Consider the following 15,731-nt stretch of genomic DNA (forward strand, 5'->3'; position numbering starts at 1 on the left):
CCATATATTTTCTTGACACTAATATTTTGTTATTGCTACAAATATTTTCTCTCAGCCTATTGCTTAAATTTACTGTGGCTTCAAATACCTTTATCTTTAAAAGGAATGTCATTTGGGGGGGGGCACATTTATCAAGCTGTTCCTTTATGTGCTTTAGGCCTGAAGGTTTGAGATTTGAATCCCACTCCTGCCAGTTACTAACTCTGAGTTCTTAGACAACTTACATAATGCTTTGATGCCTTCATTTCCTCAGCTATAAAATGAGAGTAACAGTGTCTCCTTTCTAGGTTGCTTTAAGGTAGGAAAGCACTTGGAGTACAGGAACCCCATATGAGTAGTTTACCTTGTTAAGTTAGCACTCTGTGCTCATAGTCAAAAAGATATTTTTCTGTAGTGTCGTAATGACTGTATTTTCATTTCTTTTAATGTTTAAGTCTTTAATCTACCTGGAATTAATTTTTATATGTGAAGTTGGGAATCTGTGTGTTTTAATACAGGACCTTGATTATCTCTGCATTGCTTCCAAATATATTTTCCATCTGATGTGAGGTAATATTTCTCCCATAGATAAAATTTTCACGTATTCATAGCCTATGTCTGAGGTTTCTTCTGGCTCCTTGTCTATTTTGGCACCAATATGACGTGGTTTTAGTCATCAGTGTTGTATATTTTGACTGGTTATCTAGGTGACTTATCCTCTCCCAGACTCAAATTCACTTTCAGCTTATCTTACTTATTCTCACATAACAGAAACAACAAATATCTTAAGTCACATTTAAAAACCGTTGGTGTTTTGAGATTATAGAGACTGTATAAATTTTTTTGAAGAGAAATGTCATGTTTATAGCATTGAATTTTCCTATCCATAAATCTGGATATAATTCATTTCAGAGCTTCTTTAGTTTCTGTTTGTGAATAGATTTTTATTTTTTTTCTCCACAAGCGCTCTCATATTTTGTTGTTTGTTCCTTTTAACAGTATGTTTTTGTTGCTGTTATTAGTGAGACCTATTTTCTTTCTCTTTTTAATCCTAGCTGACTCTTGGTAATATTCAGGGTCACAGTTGGTTTTGTGGCTCCTGTAATTAACTAATTTACTAAACTATTTTAATAGAGTAAACAGTCTTTTTTTTTTTCTTTGAAAATCTTAATCACTGTCTCCTTCCAGGTGTAAATTTCATTTTTCTTGCTGTTGCTTGTTAATATTATCCAGGATCGTGAATGCACTGGATACTGGGAATGCTGGAGGTGTCTCCTGACTTTACTGGACAGTTGCACTACTGAACCGTCAAATTTGACTTGCTGTAGGCTTCCGATGGGCACCCTTTAGTGTCTGCCACACCATACCGGTAGTTTCTTATTTCGGATTTCTAAAAATCAACTCAATTAACTCTTGAAAAAGAAAATGTCTGTGTCAACCTTCCTTATCTATGAAACATAAATCCTGATATATTTTTTTTTCACTTACTAAGTTTTGAGAGCATAGGCTTTCTAATTTATTTCATTTGCTTCTTTTTTAGTTTTCAAAAGAGCCAGGCCCAATTGTGTTATTTCTTTTCTTCCTTTAACAGGTTCTTTTCTTGAATTCCTTGAATAGTTTGCTCCTTAGTCCCCTATGGCCAGACCTTCACTTGCTCTGAATAACCTCCCTCCCCACAGCCTCATACCATACTACAAGCAAATAACATTGGAGTTTCTGAACTGCATTCATTGGAGCAGCTTAAAGTGAGGTCCCTTTAGTTCAATGTGCTCTGTAGCTCTCCAAGAATGACTCAGTGACTTTACTTTCCTGAAGAAGCCAAGTTCTTAAACTAAAACCAATGTATGCCATGTATATTAAGCCATTTAGCATCAATAATAAGGTGCAAATATAAAAAGACTTATCTACCATCCTCAGATTTTACTTTTGTTTGAGAAATGTTTACCCTTCCTTGAATGTGGAGAACCACTCTGGTTTGTTCCTCATGCCTCCAGCAGGATGTCTGTAGAAGTCTGAGAGGGATTCCCCTGGGAAGCTATTTCAGCCCTGGCTCAGTGCAGTCTCCCCCATGCCCACCCACTGCTCTTCACCTCTGCACAACTTTCTCCCATCATTATACCCAGTCCTTTTGCTTACCTCTCTTGTCTTTGCATTTGAGCTTTAAATTTTATTTAGAGCTGCAGAATTTTGAGCTGCTGGGTGAGGATGTGAAGGAGATATTGCTATTTGTAATACCTGTTCTTGAAAACTCCCTGGGGCAGAAAGTCCTTAATTAGTGAGGAAAATAAGACTTTGCTACTTGCACTTATGATGCTGGAGAATGTTGGAGTTCAGGGGAAGCTGTTTCAAAGGCCTCACAAGCTAATAGCCATTCCGTGTATTTTCCATCATTCTCATTGTTGCTTAAGGATTTGAAGACGATTTCATTCAACCACTTCCCAAAAGTTCCTTGCGCTCGTTAGGCGAGACAGCTAATTATGGCTTGACGCTGTTAGTCTAAAGAATATGCAAGTTTTTGTGTAACCACTGAGCAATAAACATCACTTGCATACAGTAGGTATCATTATTTGAGGCTAATTTGACAGTCTTGAAAACTGCACAAATTGTAGTTCTTTCCACAGAAGCTTGGCTAGTTGTTCCTTGTGAAGAATTGGGATCCACTTAAAGGAGTTAATAATGAGTCTCCAGAATGCTCTGACTGGAAGTGCTCCCTCCTCTGTGCTTTTATTCAATCTCTATTGATTCAGAGTATAGAATTCCATTGAACTTTGTTCATTTTCCCCTAAAACTGCAATATAGATTGCTTTAAACATCTATTTATGTTAATTTAAGTCTATAAGTGAAACCATTGCAGGTTCAGTTTATCATAGTTGAGACTTGGTTTGCTACAACCAGCTACGCTGTCCATTGGCCCAGCAGAAAGGCCCGTTTCATTTCAGAAGATGGCTCTTGAAGATCTCTGAGGGTTAAGCTTGGAGCTTTAAGTACAACCTGACTACCCATTTAAACCGTCTCCCCAAAAGACCTCAAACTACTTTGTACCCTGATGCCATTTCTCACCCCAGGTTTTTGTGCTCATTGATGTACCTGTTGAACTCTGTTCCTTGTCCCATCCTAGGGCCTTTGCTCACCTGCCCTCTCCCTCAGTGTCCTCCCTCACCTCTCAGCACCTTTGCATGTCACAGCCCAGCTCACAGCTCAGCACCCTGAAGTCTTTCCTGACTATCCAAGCAAGCACAAGTGTTCCCTGCCTTTGAATCCATAGCTCTTTAGAGAAAATTGTGTACACACTTCTGGTCACACATCTCAGTTTTAATGTATGGATTCAGTGTTTCTTTAAATTTGAACATATGGACATTTGGAGCTTTAAAAATGGTATGCTTCTAGGATTAGGCATGGTGGCACAAGCCTTTAATCCCAGCACTCTGGAGGTGGAGGCAGGACTGTGAGACTGAGGCCAGCCTGGTCCACATAGAGAGTTCCAGACCAGTTGGGGCTACAGGGAGACCCTGTCCAAAAAAAAAAAAAAAAAAAAAAAAATGGTACCCACCCAACCCATTCTTTCATATTCCTATGTTAAGAATTATGCCTGGGACCTAGTAGATATTTATAACCATTTGTTGACCTAGAATTAAATGAAAATAAAATTTCTTGCATATGGGTTATGATATATGAATTTTGGAAAAATAGTGAATAATGTGACTATGACTACATAAACAAAATACATGAGAATTAGTGATTAGCATATTGCTATGTGATGCCATGTTGGTTATCTGCTTGGTCTTGCTTTGAAGGAATATAGTATGCAGCTATCCTGAGTGGTGAGCTTCTGTGCACTGTGCAACATTGACAGTTACTGCATAATTTTATTTGCAGTGCACAAGGGGTATTTATAAAGAGACGTGAATGATGATTAAGCAGCATACTAGTACTTCCCTATTTAGATCATGGTTACTGCCTCAAAATTAGCCATTTTTTGAGACTATTCCTATTCATTATACTGGAGTCACACTTCAGAGGTCTTTACAAGGTAAATGTATGACATGTAAATGGACAATATGGTCAAGGAGAGGTAGAGGAGAATAGGGTGTGGAGGTGCAAATTGGCTATTAATATTTTGCTCCATTCATCAATGAATTACTGCATATGTCATGGGATTTTTATCTATTTTACTAAGATATTAATTTTGATTCAAAAGTTGGACTACATTTTGAAGTCTGACTAGGAAATGTCTGCCCTTGCATTTCAATATCGCATTACCTTCCGGGGAGAATAGGAACTACTTGAGAGATATGCCTAATTGAAAGAAAATTAAGTTTAATGTAACTGTAGTATTTAAAGCTCCCTCAATATTGTATACTGCTTATGAATGTGTAGTTTCTTTGTCTTGTTCAGACTCTTTAAATGAAACATTATCCCAGTCTTCAGTAGCTTTTTAAATCTCTTTGGTTACTTTAGTTTACTAGGAATAAAAGCTCACATTTGTTAGCCATGTTCCTAGACATGTTCTCCCCACCTAAATCATATTACTTCCTTGAGTTCTATATAATTATCTAATCATGTGAGGTGAGATGTGGGAGTCTGGTCCAGTCAGACAGACCTGAACCTCAATCCTGTCCTTGCCTATTATTAACTCTGGTCCTTAAGATGCTCAGCATTATCTCCTCATTTATATGATACAAACAGAATCTGTGTCTCGAGAATGGGATTAAGGCTAATTGTGTAAATGTACAGACAGGCACTAAGCAGGATTCTACTGCATAGTAAATATTCAATCTACCATTCCTTTGTTGTTCTTAGGTTTATTCACAACAGTAGAGGTTTTGTTGCTTTACTTCTTAGTTTACTCTCATTTAAAATAGTTATTGTACACTGTGATTTAGGATGTGATGCTTATAGTAATAAATACTGGGTATATTGAATTTACACTTAGCAGGTACCGTGAATATAGCATATCTTGAATCCTTACGATGTTTAAGAAGGAGGTTTTCAAAAGTCATATATTAGTAGAAATCATTCAGAATACCAGACTAGCCTGTCATCTAGTTTCCAAGTAAAGGTCAAAATATACATTTGGACCCACAGAATTTAACCAGATTTTCTAAACTCCTTAAGAAAAAAAAAAAAAAAAAGACTCGCTTTAGGCAAACAGTCTGCCTCTCTTCCTTCTCAGTTCCTTTGGGCATACTGTTAGATTGGTTCCCAGCCTGGTCATGCCCTTATATTCCTGCTGAGTTTGACTGCAGTCCCATACTTCATTCTCAAGCAATGTTGCCCAGAGGCATATATGCACAAAGGTAGACGCACAAATTACCACAGGAAGCTGCAGCTGCCTGAGGCAGGTGAGGCCCAGAGAAAATATGAAACATAGAATTTATTAAAAGGCAAGTCTCCACCCCAAAATATGATGCAAAATTCTATTATAAAAATAATTCCAGATGCGTGAAGGATCAAAAATGGTCTTTTATTGTGGATGAATTATAATCTCATACATATATCCAAAAAGATGAGATGCATAAATGCACACATGTACATATATACATGCATACAAGCTGAAGTTATGGTCAAATGTTCACACCTGTTGCCTGCCATATTTAAAGAGAAATGTCTGCAATTGTATGTATTTAATATGTTTTAAAGTCTCATTTTCAAAGAGTACACTAAATACATGCTACCCCCAAAAAGCAGATGGATATTAGCATATTAACTTGGAAATCTTTTGGGATAGTGTATACATTTTATTTTAAGCCACCTTGCTTAGTAAACAGAAATAGATTATATGAGAAATCAAAACAAAAATATTATAGAATGGTGCTGAATAAAATACTGAGCTTGAGGGGCTGGAGAGATGGCTGAGCAGTTAAGAACACTGGTTGTTCTTGCAGAAGACCCAAGTTCGAATCCAAGCCCCACATGGCAGCTAACAACAGTCTGTAAGTACAGTCCCAGGGGATCCAGCAGCCCAGCCTCTTCTGAACTCCGCTGGCATTGCACAACACGGGTGCACTTACCTACATGCAGGCAATACACATATATACATAAAATAAAATAAATAAATAAAATTTTAAAAAATACTGAGCTTGAGATAAACGTATTTTAGAAACAGCAGATATTTTGTAAACAGTTTTTTTTTTTTTTTGGTTAAGTTTTTGCTATATAACCCAGGCAAGCCTTGAGCTCGCTGTCTTTGTGCCTTGGTTCTCAGGTGGTGGGGTTGCAGATGTGAATTGACACCCGTGGCTTAAACAGAACATCTTAGCTCAGAATAGACAGTTTTGTAGGGGTGAAACAAGGATTTGGTTTTATGTTAATTTTTTAGCTAAATGCTGTTTTTAACATGCACATTCAATTAGTTGTTATATATTGAACTGAAATGTTTCTCATCCACTCTAAATATTGTGGCCTATAAAGCAGTAATTTTTAAGTCACTCTTTTGAGCATTAATTAACTCATGAAGGACCATGATATACAGAGAAAAAATAAAGCAGGAAGGTTGAGTTGCCCTGTTTGAGTTGGAATCTAGAAGCTAGGAATGTCATTTACTTAGAATTCCCTTTCTGTGTCCCCCTTCTTCCCTGTTTTTCCTCTTTCATCCTCCTTGCTCCCATTCCTGGAATTGATAGACTGATTCAGCGTATTTGTTCAGAATGATAATATTAAAGCAATGAAATTGTTGTTTAACTAAACCCGTGATCCTTTATGTATGGAAAATATACATTTTGAATTTTGTTACTATATGTAATTATTAGCATGGGATAAGTATTCCATTAAGGGCCCAAGTATGCAGTAGGTGTTACTGGCTAGAAAGTTGAGTTGTTGTCTTTATGATTGTCTGTTTTGAGTTCAGTCCTCAAAATAGGCTATGCGAGGAGAGAAGGTTGTTCTTCATCTTTCACATATGATTGCTGTGATTAGAAACTAGGTAGTAAATATGACAAAAAGCTTTCTTTCTGGGAAAGACTAAATTGGAGCAGGGCAAGAGTAGAGGCTGAGAAACAGACTAGCTCACAGGATAAGGATTCAAACTGGAACAGAGGCCATGGGGATGGAGGAACTGGGGGCGACTGGAGAGCTATTTAGAATCAATAACAAGTTACTAATTGGACATGGAGCTTCCCTTGATTCTCCTGGGGGCAAGTAGGAGTAAAGGATGATTCTGCCAACTTAGATGAGGCCAATGGGAAGAAGGAGTTGGCAGGGTGACTCTGAATAAAATCATTTGCTACTGAGCCTGGCAACCTGAGTTGGATCCCCAGAAGCCACATGGCAGAAGGAGAAAACTGGTTGCTACAAGATGTCCCTGATCTCTATGCACATGTGTGTGTGCACAGTAATACAGGAGGGAATGGAGGGAGGGAAGGAAGGAGGGAGGGGAGAGGGAAGGAGGGAAGGAGGGAGGGAGGGAGGAAAGGAGGAGGGAGGGAGGAGGGAGGGAGGGGAGAAGAATAGGCTTGGAGTCTATATGGTAAGTATTTTTGAGCATTCTGCATTTGGGTCCCACTACTCAGGTAAAAGTTTAGAGGTGGAAGTGTAGTATGGAGCACTGCAAAGGAGTCCAACTTATGCTTCATGTCATTCACGTTTTATGTGTTTGCTTTATATTGAACTATACTGGCATTATAGTCAAAATAAATACTCTTTTAAATAAATGACTATATTGTATTAGTAGTGAAAGCTGCCCCTGTCATATTTAGGTCTTGTGACCAAGGTTTATTTCTCTCCTGCCAGTATGTGACATGGTACCCAGAGGGATCAAAGAGGGGCAGAGGTTATAGTAGTAAACTTCAAATCATGGTATAAAAAAAATACCTCCTAATTTTGCATTTATGTTAAGATAGTGTTTATAACTGATGGTTAATTTTTGTATTTTCCCAAAGCAGATTGCAAACTTTGATATTTAAGGGACTATCTTCCACCTTTACACTTTGTTCTGCTTCACTGACCACCTCCCCCCCACACACACACACAGTTCATGGTGTAACATTGCAAATTTGGGACCAGGTAGACTTGAGTGGGAACCCTAAGGCTACTGTAACTAGCTACATGGCTTTGTATTGAATGTTCCATTCCTGCATCATTAGTCTTCACTTTTGTAACATAACGCTTATGATTGTATTACTTATTAAACTGAGTCATGAAATTGATGAAATTTAGTCCCAAAACTAATTTATAGTTTGGCCTAATATTTTGCAAAAGTGAGATAATTTGTTTCAAGTACCTAGAAAATGCTCAATAAATATATTTCCAATAGCTATTATATTACTATTATATATTATATATATACTATTATATTACTATTGCCACTACAAATATGTCACAATTAACTCTTTGCAATGATAATTTCTTTTAATGACATTAATATCAAGGCAACAGTATAAATATCAAGGAAAATAAAGATTTAAATTGAAGATGCAAAGCAAACAAATGCTGTCTATGAATTAAGAAATATTTTCTGGAAACATGTTGCCTAGGTCTTTTTGGTTAAGCTTAGATTACAGATCAGGTTACTTACAAAGACAAAATGAAAATGATTTAATAGTTTTCATTTTTATCATGTAGATGCCAATGAAATGCCCAAGGAAAATTCTTCAGTCTGCTAAATTACTACCTCAGACAAAACACAAAATTTCTCTTTTTATTCAGACTATGTAAACAATGATTTTTTTATTATACAACTAAAGCAAAATTTCAATTGTCTAGAGATCAATTATCAACCCACTTCAACTAGAACACAAACCAAAAGCCTTCAAGTTCCTAAAGAAAATACTTTGCAATTAAAATAGATACCACAAAGCTCATGCATAAATCTCTTTTGTTCTTAAATTTCCATTATAAGAACTTTTTAAAAACAAATAATGGCAGGTAAGCAGAGGTACTAAGAGATATTGTTGATGTTCTCAAAGGTGGGTCGCCTTCAGATCTCTGTTCTGCTCTCTAGAAGAAAGAGAACAGCCTCTGGGATGCCCATGCTTTGCTGGGCTCCGAGAGATCATCCTAGCTGAGCTTTTTGAAGTCTTTCAGTATTAGCAGTTTTGACCACAGCTCCTACTCTAAGCAAAGGACTTGTGATAGGATGATCACACACCTGTAACGCTTCTTCTCATGTCTCCGGCATATTAGTAGTGTATCAGTAGTAATACCAGTAATGATATTTCTTTGTTTGGGCTCAGTAATTTTAAATATTTTGAAAGAACTCTCTTGTCCTTTTTTCCTACTCAATTTATTCATTGCAGATTATATATTATTGTGAAAATGAGATTATCTGATTTCCTAAGCTATCTAGGAGACAGGTGTCACTGAAAATAGCTATGAAAATAAGGGGGAGAGAGAAAAATGCCTCAGAGACTCAAACTCACAACATAGTATGTAATCATTGCTGCAGAGAGTCCTTGATCAGCACTCAGACATGTTTTGGTCAGCTCCCACAATGCTGATATACATGTTGTTTGTTTATTTATTTATTTATTTATTTATGTTGTTGTTGTTGTTTGGGTTTATATTGGTTAGAAGTCTATTATCTGTGGACTTAATTTTTGTTAAGACAGTATCTCACTTTGTAGCTCAGGCTGGCATTGAACTCAAGATCTTCCTACTCCAGCCTAGTGCCAAGATTATAGGTGTGCACTACCACATTTGGCTGGTGATTTGCACTTTAAAAAAGTGATTTCAAGTCTCTCTTGAAGCATTGAAGCTCTGGGAACATCAAGTCTATGTTCCTAAAAGGCATATGTTCTTGAAAGTTGAGACCTTCCTGCAGCATGTGTACTAACTAGTTGGTACACAGCCCACTTCCCAGAGTCACCACCATTCCCCACTGTTTTCCCAACACTGAGGAACCATATTGGTTGTCATTTGTCTTTTTCTATTTTTAAAACTAGTCTAGCTAAAAAGAAATTGAATGAAATATTTGTTACTTATGAATCTCCATTAGAAAGTAGGCAATAGGAACATGGGCCCAGAAAACTGAGAGGTGTGGAAAGAAAGGGAGAGTGTGCTTTTGTTTTATAGGGGAGAACAATATTTCTGTGTATATAGGAGAATAATGTTATAAAGCAGCTTTGCTTGTTTCCTTTACCCACATGGACCTTTTAGGCATTTGGGGTTACTAAGAAATCTTCCATAGTTCTGAGAGAGAGAGCAGAGACAGAGACAGAGACAGAGACAGAGTTAGTTTTGCTTGCATGTATGTATCTCAGTGCACCACATGCGTGCAATTCCCACAGAGGCCAGAAGAGGGCATCAGATCCCCTGGAACTGGAGTTAGGGACAGTTGTTAGTAGCCGTGTGGGTGCTGGGAACCAAACCCAGGTCCTCTTCAAGAACAGCCAATGCTCTTCACCACTGAGACAGCTCTCCAGCTGGCTTCTATAGTTCTTAGTTCAATTTCTTTCTTTTCTTTTTGTACAAAAGTTTTTTAAGTTTTATTTTGTTTAATTCAAATTTACATTTTTTAAGAATTTCACACAAGTACTGTATTTACATCATTTCCACCCTCCTCCCCCTCCAGCTCTACCCATGCTCCCACACTCCCTCTCAAAATTGTGACCACTTCTTTAATTAGTATTAATACAGAAGAGTAGACCATGATCAGGCAAGTTTGACTAGATCTAATAAATGCTACTTTAAAAATAAAGATTACACAACTTTTGAGAAATATTTTTCCCCAAATAGTTGAAATAAGAAACTTGGGATACATAAGGTAAGCAGTAATATATCCCTGACCCTCGTTTTTGACCCACAAAAGCATTGATTTTGTGTAAACTACTCTAGTGTAATGTAATAAGCTTCTACCACCTGTGTATTTCACTTTTGTGAAATTCCATTTTTCACATGATACCAAATAAGTGAGATTGTGCTTTATCCAGGTTAATAAAATTTATAATATGCTGAAGAATAGTTGTAAATATTATGCAAATCTTATAAAAGCAATGAAAACACACAATGCCATGGTTCATTGCAGCTGAAATATAGCTTATGTTCATGGATGTGATAATATACTCTGAATGAAATAATTGAAAATAATTTGTGGCTCATGAGCCCTTCATTATGAGCAGATACTAATGTATAAGCTCTCTAAGTCCCTGGGATATCTTGCTATCTGGGAGGCTTACTCTAGTTGACATGTGATAAAATACAATCTTCAAATGGACTACACTTCACTGTGTTAGTTCTCCTGTGTGGTGCAGCCTGCAGCTTCTGTAGGGTTTCTTTTAAAAAGAGATAATCTGTACCATGATGAAGCCCATCATTTTGTATAACCTAAAAAATTATTTTAAAAAGAAATTCTAGAAATAGAAATTATTTGCTCAATGAAAAAGTAACTTTTGAATCATGTTTATTAATATTTATTAAATGTCAACTGTAAGCTAAGACTCTTCTGAGTGCTTACTATATATCACTGCATCACTTCTGTTTAGAACAAAGTAGTTGCAATTCAGTGTTAACTTTAGGGTAAGGATGAGACTTGGGTTTAATATGATTTGGGTATCTACATGAGATGTCCCTGAAAAATACACACACACGCACGCACACATGCACACACATGCACACACGGTCTCATGTATCCTAGAACTCACTCTGTAGCTGAGAAAGTCCTTGAATTTCAGACTCTCCTGCCTTCATCAGCTCAGTGTGAGGATTCTAGGTATGGGCCACCATGCTCACTTTATGCAGTGCTGGGAATTAAACCTAATGCTCTGTTCATGCTAGTCAAGCAGTCTACCACCCAAACTACATCCTCAGCTCCACTGGGAGTATTTTTTAAAATAGCATCTAAAGGTTTCCATCTGGTAAAATGTTTAAACAGCTAGTACACCTCTGCTGTCCAGTAGAGTAGCTAACAGCCTCAGTCATACATGGCTACTGAGCATTGGTATATGACTGGTCTGAACTAAGACGTACTGTAAGTGTAAGGTTCATGCTGGATTTTTAGAAACTTAACACATAGAAGAAAGTGTAAGATATGTACAATTTATGTTGCTTGCATGTTGAAATAATATTTTATATACTGAGTTACATAAATGAAGTAAAATTTTCTAAAGCTTCTATAAATTGTAGGACTTACATAACTCTTTGGGGGAATGGAATTTTAGATTAAGATCTTTTGTTTCTTAATGTCTGAGCAGTTCTTCCAAGTAATGTATGTGATACACGCAAATAATTTGGAACATATTTAGTTACTCTATGTTGTGTGCATATCTACCAACATAACTAGTATAGAACAAAATTATCTGATATTCTTTACGTTGAAAATATTGTTGAATTTGTTGAAACTATAAAATTTCAGAGAACTAAGATGTTTATACTCTGCTCTTTTTAAACTTTCAGAGCTATTATCACCAAGAATAAATTGTATAGAAAACTAATAAAAATTGTAGTTCTTAAAATAATAGTGTGTTTATAACCATATACATATTTATCATATTACTGATTTGAGGACACTGTCAATCATAGTCACTTTTCTTGAAGAAATCTCTCCCTGGACTTGAAAAATAGTTGGCTGAATTTAATATCAGTTATGTAAATTGTGAATAGATGATGGAAAAAAGTGGAAGCACAATACTGTTTTATAAAACTTCATTATAATTAAACCAGATTGAGTTCTCTTAACTAAAAATGCAAATGGAATTAAGTCCTGTTAAGACATATTTTTATAAAAAATAGTTTCTTTCCCGAGAATACTGTTCATAAAGTCCAGGTGTTTTCTTGTTTCTGCATACCTTAAATGAAAATATTTAGTGTATTGAAGGTGTTAGGTAAACCAGAAGAAGTGCTTCAAATATCTTATGAAGGAAAGATTTAAGTTACAGAAACTTTGAGAATACTTGAGGATATATGGGGAATTTTTAGCATCCAGGCTCCAATTCCAAATATTTTTTTGTCTCTTCAGGTAGTATACTGGTCCTTGAAGAGAGAGGAATGCCTATTTGGGACCCATTTTCATATACCAAAAGTGTCAGGGAAAACATGTCTAGAGGTACCCCATGCTAAGCCATCTGTATTCTCTGCCACCTTGCCTCCAAATGGGTACGACTGCCAGAAATGATGTGGATAAAGGAGAGGGAAGAGGAGAAAGTACCAGAATTCAGTTCAGAATGACCTAGATAGTTGTGCTGTTAATAACACGTAACTTCTTGAACAGAGAAACCTGAAGGATGTGTCAGGACAAAGGAAATAAGAGATCTGTGCCCAGGACACCAGACACAAGTTTCCCGGGGATCGCTACAATCATCTCTAGTTCATTGGTCTCTCTGCTCCCCAAGTTCCCCACAAATAACCAATTTCAGTCAATGAAAGAAGAAAGAAATTGAAAGTAACAATCACAGGATCCTTTACAGTCTGACCCAGCATTTCATTTGTGGGGGTGTGAGGGTAGGGAGGGAAGTGAGGCCCACAGAACCAGAGTGAAACTTGGGGATCTTGTGTCTCAAGTGTTTTGAATGCACAAAAATCAAAAGAAGCCATACAGTTCCAGGAAAATAAATCACTACAGAATTATGAAGGCATATCTTGATAAAGATATTGATCCTAAGAGACAAAGAAAAAGCCATATGGCTTCCAGACATTGAAAGAAAGACACATATGGAAGGGGAAGAATCAGGTCAGACATATGTTTCTGCACAGCAACATGGGTACCTGTTTATAAAGCTCTAAAGATAAAAATAAGTATGACTCCCAAATGCAATATTTAGCCATGTTGTTGCTTAAGCATAAGGGTAGCAGTCTTTATCATGCATCTAAGAACTTAGGGAATACATGAGGACTCGTTCTTTCAAACAAATTTTTAGACACTATCATCCAACTACCCAAGACATTAATCAAAACAGAGATCTCTAGAATCAAATCAAAGTCCTGAGTGAACTTATGGTAAGTAGTTAGCCCAGTCAAAGATGGCACCAGAGAAAAATAACTATAAGAATTCTGATGACAGACACAGATAGAAACATCAGACCTCAATAATTTAAAAATAGTAGCATAGCTAACGACTGTGAGAACAGGAGGGAGGGGGAGGAGCCGGCCAGCTTGCTCATCTTTCCCATTGGAGAATCAGTAAATAACAATTTTGTAAAATTACCCCAAATTATTAAAGTTTTCCATAATGTTTAAAACTTACATGGACTTTTTATGAAGCAGGGTTTTTTTTTTTTTATGTTGCCTAGGCTAGCCTAGAACTCAAGATCCTTTTGCATCTGCCTTCCAAGGAAAAGGATTACAGATATGCCAGGCACTCTTGTGTAGGTTTTTAAAACAATTGTCTCTCACTGTAAAACATTTACTTAAATTTTAGAATTCTTTCAGATGCAGTTCAGTTTGTTTTGGTTAAATTCAAAGTAAAAGCCAGTCAGGAACTTTTTAAGGCACATACAATTATATGAGTGAGATTATTTTTACCTCTGTAAAAATGTCTGTCTGCATGCAGAAGGTACTGGGAAACTGCTGGACCGATTTCCAGAGTGTGGCGTCTATAGCCATACCACGCTGAACCTATTAGGGTCTCCTCTGATCTTGAAAGCTAAGCAGGGTCAAATCTGGCTACTACTTGGATGCGTGACAATAACGGGTGTCATGTTCAGTTTCCTCCATCATTTAAAATTCTTTGGAAGTAATCAATGACTAGACCGTAGAACAAAAACAAATATGTTAGAAGTAAAAAGGGTCACCCTCACAATAAAAATGAAAGCTAAGTATTGTCAGCCTTGGAAAGGATAAATACACAGGGTCTTTAGGTGGCCAAGGCTAATGACAGTCTCTTCAGGGAACTCTCCAGGACAGATGGGATTCCAAACAGGATTCCGGTATCTGTACCTGAGGATAGGCACTTGGGTTTGGGGCACATGTCTGTCCCCCAGCTTGGCATATGCAGGGAACTTCTGATTTTAGTCGTCACACTACATCCCAAAGAAAGGAAACCTGAGTCTCTTACCAGAAAGTGGAAATGGATGCCGTGCTTCACCTTTGCTTCCCTTTAAACTACTAGTAAAACCAGCTCCGCTCCTGCTCAGTATGCCACCAGAGGAATTAGCTGATTTAGTTTCCTTATCAGATCTGTTCCTTCATTCCTTTCAGAGTAATTACAGGCTTCTTCTTCCCTGTCTCATGACACTGATTATTAGCCAAAGCTAATTCATCAGCTGGATATAGGTGAAACACCTTTCACTATCTTTCAGGAAAAGCTTAGTAAATTATTTGTCATTCTCCAACCCAAGAAATGTTCTCCCTGTAAGTAAAAGTTTATTAGATACCGTGAGAGGTCTTTGGGTTCAGCCATTTTCTGTCCCAGCTATAATTAGAAAGCTAGACAAATTATATCAACTCCTAGGGTAAAAATCCACACACATACTCTATTTAATAAATCCAATTTACTCTATTTGCTTGGTATTAACAACTGTTAATGTTATGTCCAAATTCCCTTCCTGCCTTGTTGAAGAGAACTGTATCTACAGCCAGTCCATACAAATAGCTAGTTAATTACTCAGCACAGAGGGCTGTGTGATTCATCACTGCAGTGTGGAAGTAAATGTTGCCAATTGTCAGCTTTTTCCAAACTACATAGTGTTATATGGTTTATGTCCCAATCAATGATGGCAAAGTTCCAGAAAGAAAATACTACCTAGATGTCAGGGATTCATTAACTAGATCACCCTGTAGCCCTTCCTTACTGATTTCCAAACCCAGTTGTATACCAGAATCACTTGGTGACATTAAAAAAGAAAGAAGAAAGAAAGAAAGAAAGAAAGAAAGAAAGAAAGAAA

General features: G+C 37.0%; 1 protein-coding gene across 1 annotated transcript in view; it reads left to right on the forward strand.

Annotated features, from left to right (window-relative positions):
* Fbxl17 (F-box and leucine rich repeat protein 17) overlaps positions 1-15,731 on the forward strand; it is a 479,631-nt gene that overhangs the window by 428,766 nt on the left and 35,134 nt on the right.

Source organism: Nannospalax galili, unplaced genomic scaffold (genome assembly GCF_000622305.1).
Source record: "Nannospalax galili isolate Female #2095 unplaced genomic scaffold, S.galili_v1.0 scaffold578, whole genome shotgun sequence".
Lineage (NCBI taxonomy): Eukaryota > Metazoa > Chordata > Mammalia > Rodentia > Spalacidae > Nannospalax > Nannospalax galili.